Source organism: Amblyraja radiata, chromosome 16, assembly GCF_010909765.2.
Source record: "Amblyraja radiata isolate CabotCenter1 chromosome 16, sAmbRad1.1.pri, whole genome shotgun sequence".
Classification (NCBI taxonomy): domain Eukaryota; kingdom Metazoa; phylum Chordata; class Chondrichthyes; order Rajiformes; family Rajidae; genus Amblyraja; species Amblyraja radiata.
In genome coordinates, this window is record NC_045971.1 from 22292616 (window position 1) to 22299381 (window position 6766).

Genomic DNA, 6766 nt, shown 5'->3' on the forward strand with positions numbered 1-6766 from the left:
AGGGAGATCAGGTTGGTTATTGCGGGATCGAGCGGAGATGTTGGGCGAAGCGATCGCCAAGCCTTCGCTTGGTCTCACCGATGTAGAGCAGCTGACACCAGTTGATTAGAATGGGTGTCAGGGGTTATGGGGTGAGGGCTGGAGAATGGGGTTGAGAGGGAAAGATAGATGAGCCATGATTGAGCCATGAAGAAGTGTCTCAACCCGAAACATCACCCATTCCTTCCCTCCAGAGATGCTGCCGGTCCTGCTGAGTTACTCCAGCTTTTTGTGTCTATCTTCAATCAGCCATGAGTGAAAGGCAGACTTGATGGGTCGAATGGCCTAATTCTGCTCCTATAACTTTTGAACTTAGAACCAAAATTCAAAACAACATTAATAGCTTGTCATAGATAGGTCATCGTGAAAATCTGAAGTGGTCTGTTAGGTTGCTTTAAATTATGTATTCAGCATTCATCCTTCCCTGTAGTGCAAGATATGAAAAATCAAAGATGTATCATGAAACATTATCAAGAGTTATGAGTTAATTTGTTTCATGGGAAGTATATAAAACTATGAGAGACCTAAATAAAGTAGACAGCCAGAACCTGTTTCCCAGGATGGAGATGTCAAGGACTAGAGGGCATAGCTTTAAGATGAGAAGGGCAACGTTTAAAGGAGATGTGTGGGGTAATCTTTTTACACAGAGAGTGGAAGGTGCCTGAATGCGGTGCAAGAAGTGGTGGTGGAGGCAGATACGATGGTAGTATTTCAGAGGCTTTTAGCATCTGAATCATGTGCAGACAGAGGAGATTAGTTTTACTTGGCACATGTACAGCACAGACATTGTGGGCCGAAGAACCTATTCTTGTGCTGTACTGTTCCACGTTCTAAATTCATTGACTGCTGCATTCTATACTGCTGAGCCTAACTAGTTGCAAAAAATTACACGTGGCTTAACAGGATATTGAAGCTCGTTCCTTGCCAAGGCAGAAGGCCAATGCCTCAGATCTCTATCTATTAAGATCAACTAAAATATCTGATCTACTGTCCATACAGAGAGGGCCAAATGAGAGGGGGTTGGGCAGGGAGCGAGAAAAAATAATCTTGGATAAAAACCGGCTCCAGACAGGAGAATGCAAATGCAAGAAAAAATATTTCTGTCAAGGCACTAACTCCTGTATCTTCACGATTGAAAGGGAAATTAGCATGGTGTTTCAGAGTCTAGCTGCATTGTTTCAACAGCATCTCTCTCTTTCCATTCTGGCACAGAGCTAAAAGGAGGTATTTGCACATAATGAAAAACAGATTTTTGGGGAATTGCTCAACCCATCAAATGTCCTAGTTTTTTTTAACATACTTCCCATTCGATCAGCAGTGAAATCATTGCTTTATTCTTTAAGCACAGGACTTTGAATTCTCTCAGTTGACATTGCTGGGAACAATTGTCCCCATAAGAATTTGCAATGTTTCAAATGCTGTTGACGACTCAAAACTACAGATGCAAGAGTTTCAAGTTTCTACAACGTAATGTCTTAAACGGTTATTTCCATGCTAGTGAACCTTAGTCCTCTGTATTTAAGTCCTGGCAATAACTAAGTAGAAATATATATATTACATTTTTTTTTTTTTTATGCTTTTTTAAAATAACAATGTCGATAGCATTCCTCATGCATTCTTCTGATTGGCTGAGATAATTTCAGTGAAAGGTTAGAGAAAAATTCTTGGATACAGAAATGATTTTCAAAGCCTCACGGAGTTATGATTTATAAAACATTTTTCAGCTCAATGTTCTAAAGAGCAGTATTATACTTTTTCAAAAGTGGTGGTTAAACAGCCTCACTTACAACAGTGCAGTTTTCTGAAGAAGGGTTTCGGCCCGAAATGTTGCCTATTTCCTTCATTCCATAGATGCTGCCTCACCCGCTGAGTTTCCCCAGCATTTTTGTCTACGATTTTCCAGCATCTGCAGTTCCTTCTTAAACAGTGCAGTATTTATTTTCCTTTTTAACTATTTTCTTTCAGGAAGTTTGTATTAAAACCCCTACCACCACCTTCAATATACAGATCATATCACCATGTTGCTGAAAATACTCTTATCTACCTTTTGACATTACCAGAGTTTAGTTTAATTTAGTTTCGAGATACAGCGCAGAAACAGGCCTTTTGTCCCACCGAGTCCGCACCAACAGCGATCCCCGCTCATTAACACTATCCCACACACACTAGGGATAATTTACAATTATAACAAGCCAATTAACCTACAGACATGTATGGCTTTGGAGTGTGGGAGAAAACCGGAGCACCCGGAGAAAACCCACGCAGGTCACAGGGAGAATGTACAAATTCTGTATGGACAGCACCCGTAGCCAGGATTGAACTGGGGTCTCTGGCGCTGTACGGCAGCAACCCAACTTTGTGTGGTCTGGTCAGTTAATTGGCAGCGGTAAATTTGCCTGCGTGCACTGGTGAACGATAGAATCTTGGAATAGTTGATGGCAATGTGAGGAGAAAAGGTTTGAAGGTATATTAATTCAGAATGAGGATGCTACATGATTCAATGGACTGAAACATCCTCCTTTTATTTCATGGGGAAAACAACATCTACCTGCAGTTGTACAGGGTCTTGGTGAGACCACACCTGGAGTATTGCGTACAGTTTCCGTCTCCAAATCTGAGGAAGGACATTATTGCCATAGAGGGAGTGCAGAGAAGGTTCACCAGACTGATTCCTGGGATGTCAGGACTTTCATATGAAGAAAGACTGGATAGACTCGGCTTGTACTCACTAGAATTTAGGAGATTGAGGGGGGATCTTATAGAAAATTACAAAATTCTTAAGGGGTTGGACAGGCTAGATGCAGGAAGATTGTTCCCGATGTTGGGGAAGTCCAGGACAAGGGGTCACAGCTTAAGGATAGAGAGGAAATCCTTTAGGACCAAGATGAGAAAAACATTTTTCACACAGAGAGTGGTGAATCTCTGGAACTCTCTGCCACAGAAGGTAGTTGAGGCCAGTTCATTGGCTATATTTAAGAGGGAGTTAGATGTGGCCCTTGTGGCTAAAGGGATCAGGGGGTATGGAGAGAAGGCAGGTACGGGATACTGAGTTGGATGATCAGCCATGATCATATTGAATGGCGGTGCAGGCTCGAAGGGCCGTATGGCCTACTCCTGCACCTATTTTCTATGTTTCTATGTTATGTGAGAAATAACCCAAATGTGCGAACATCAATATTTTAAATTAAATTATACTTGTGGCATTGAAAGAGAATGAGATGGTTGTTTCAAATAATAGCATGGAACTGAGGGTGGCAGTTACTGTGTGGAGGGTGAAATATTAACCATTTCTTGATTACAGTTGGTTTGGCAGGTCTCTAAGGTATGAGTAGATTTAATCAAATAATCTCTCAATTTGAATACAGTTCAGATTATTAAGGGACGCAAAGTGGAACAATAAATGCACCTCACTACCACAGCAAGGAATTCATATACAAGAATCAATCAAAGGCATAAAGTGCCGGAGTAACTCAGTGGGTCAGGCAGCATCACTGGAGAACGTGCATAGGTAACATTTCAGGTTGAGACTCTTCTTCAGATTGAAGAAAGGTCCCAACCTGCAACGTCACCTGTCCATGTTCTCCTGGGATACTGCCTGACCCGCTGAGATTACTCCAGTATTTTGCGTCATTCCTTAGTAAACCAGCATCTACAGTCCTTGTTTCTACAAGCATCAATCACTTTGGTCAAACAGTGTAGCTGGGAAAAGACCAGTGAGACATGTCAGTGGTAAGGAAGCTCTTGGGAAGCATTCAGATGGACAAGATTCACGTTCACTTGGAAGGACAGGGGCTGAATAGGAAGAATTTGCCCATCATCTTTCACCCCTTTTTGGTCCACCTATCACCTACTGGTGCCCATGTCAATCCGCCCTCTCTTCCCTTTACATGCCTATCTTCCCTTCTCATTCTTCAGGGAACTGGGGTTCTCCTCCACCACCATAGATGAGGCTCGCACCAGGGTCTGTTCCATACCCCGTAACACTGCTCTCTCTCCCCATCCCCCCACTCGCAACAAGGGCAGAGTCCCCCCTAGTCCTCACCTTTCACCCCACTAGCCGTCACATACAACAAGTAATCCTCCGTCAGTTTCGCCACCTCCAACGTGACCCCACCACTCGCCACATCTTCCCATCTCCCCCCATGTCTGCCTTCCGCGAAGACCGCTCCCTCCATAACTCCCTTGTCAATTCTTCCCTTCCCTCCCGTACCACCCCCTCCCCGAGCACTTTCCCTTGCAACCGCAAGAGATACTACACTTGTCGCTTTACCTTTCCCCTCGACTCCATTCAAGGACCCAAGCAGTCGTTCCAGGTGCGACAGAGGTTCACCTGCATCTCCTCCAACCTCATCTATTGCATCCGCTGCTCTAGATGTCAGCTGATCTACATCGGTGAGACCAAGCGGAGGCTTGGCGATCGTTTCACCGAACACCTCCGCTCGGTCCGCATTAACCAACCTGACCTCCCGGTGGCTCAGCACTTCAACTCCCCCACCCATTCCATATCCGACCTCTCTGTCCTGGGTCTCCTCCATGGCCAGAGCGAGCACCAACGGAAATTGGAGGAGCAGCACCTCATATTCCGCTTGGGGGTCTGCATCCTGGGGGCATGAACATTGAATTCGCCTAATTTTGTTAGCCCTTGCTGCCTCCTCCCCTTCCTATCTCTCCCTCAGCCCTCGGGCTTCTCCTTCTCCTTTTTCCTTTCTTCTCCCACACGCCCATCCCCCCCACCCCCCATCAGTCTGAAGAAGGGTTTCGGCCCAAAACGTTGCCTATTTCCTTCGCTCCATAGATGCTGCTGCACCCGCTGAGTTTCTCCAGCATTTTTGTGTACCTTCCCTTCTCCACTGTCAGTCCCAATGCACAGTCCCGACCCAAAATGTCATTAATTTGTCCCCCACATATTCTGCCCAACCCACCAAGCTCCTCCAGCAGCTTGTTTTTTCTCCCTGAAACGTGTGTTCATCTTTGCTGATGGTTTGAATTAAACATAATTCTGTAGCTTTTCTTACACATCTGGTTGACATATACTATTTATAACTGGCTACATTTGAAAGGAATATTCAATATAAGCTGCATTTATTTTGCTATATCATTAATATAGAAAGTATTTGTACTAATTCAAAACAATTTGCCTTGCGGATGGTGTGATTCATGTTCATACATAATGAAAAAATCTTTACAATTTCTGTCTAACAACTAGCTATTATCTGTTCCAATTGAAGCATACTTCATTTGTGAGAACTTTTTCATACTTCAGCATCCCATCAAATTAGTTTTGATTTCTTTCATGTCTTTTAAGAATTGTACCATTAAAATGGAAACCAGTTTCCTATGGAATGGCAGAGAAAGCTGGAGTAACTCAGCGGGACAGGCAGCATCTCGGGAGAGAAAAAATGGGCGACATTTCAGGTCGAGGCACCTTCTTCAGAATGGCATCTGATTCCAAAAGAAACACGATTTATAACAATGTAAAATAATTTTATTCCTGCTTCCCAACAGTAAAGACCAAACCAAAATTAAAAAAAAAATCCAACTTTAAATGACAGGAAATTAATAAAAGGCTGTGGTTGTCAATCAAGACCCCATCTTGTCTATCAGGACTCCGTCTGAATGGAAACAGTAAGACAAAGTTATCTGTGGGAAAGCTGTGATAGCACCATTCCAGATTGATATCTTTAACGGAACCTACAAAAACATAAAACATAGAACAAAGAACAGTAAAGCACAAGAACGGGTGTTTGGCCTCTTTGTACCAACTACTTCCTCTAGCTGTTCATTCCATATACTCAAAACCCACTGTGTGAAAAAGTTGCCCCTTAGGTTCTAATAACATATTTCCCCTCTCACATTACACCAATGCCCTCTAGTTTTTGATTCCCTTACCCTTGGGAAAAACAAAGATTCTGTGCGATCAATCTATTTATTCCCCTCATGATTTTATTCCCCTCTATAGGATCACCCCTCAGCTACCTGCGCTCCAAGGAATAGTCCTAGCCACCCTATTCACTCCCTCCTGAGCCCCGGGAACATCCTTGTAAATCTTCCCTGCACATTTTTCCAGCTTAATGCCATCTTTCATACAGCAGGGCGACCAAAATTGAACACAATCCACAAGGTCAGTATCAAGGTCCCACCAAGATTTGAACTCAGATCGCTGGATTCAAAGTCCAGAGTGCTAACCATTACACCATGGGACCTTCTAGTACCATCCTTGTTATTTGTATTTTTCCCACATCTACCAAGTCAAGCTCCTGTAGAATGATAAATCTTTGAATAAAATCACCGCACTCCCCATTCTTCTAAACTCCAAGGAATACAGAGCAAAACATTTGACATTATAAAGAGGAATAGCTGCAGTTTTTTCACTCCACTGCTGGTCTTGGTGAGGTGTCTGATATTAAGTGCAGTCTGCCCAGCAAGCTCAAAACGTCCATGTTTGCAGACATATGTGGAAATCTCAAACTTGTGGCATTTCCACAGAGAAACACTGGCAGTCTCTCACAGAAGTCCTACTATAGGAAGGATGTGGAGTCCTTGGAGCAGGTACGGAAGAGATTTACCAGAATGTTGCCTATATACATTGTGTAAAATTACGAGAGGCATAAGTAGTGTTAGCAGTCACAACCTTTTTCCCAGGGTGGGAATGCTAAAGACTGGAGGGCATACTTTTAAGGTGAAAGGAGCAAAGTTTAAAGGAGATGTATGGGCTAACAGTGAGTGG

General features: G+C 43.4%; 1 non-coding gene across 1 annotated transcript; it reads right to left on the reverse strand.

Annotated features, from left to right (window-relative positions):
- Positions 1-6170: 6170 nt before the first annotated feature.
- Positions 6171-6242, reverse strand: trnaq-uug. The gene has a single exon. It is a non-coding gene; the product is annotated as a tRNA-Gln (tRNA).
- Between the last annotated feature and the right edge of the window lie 524 nt (positions 6243-6766).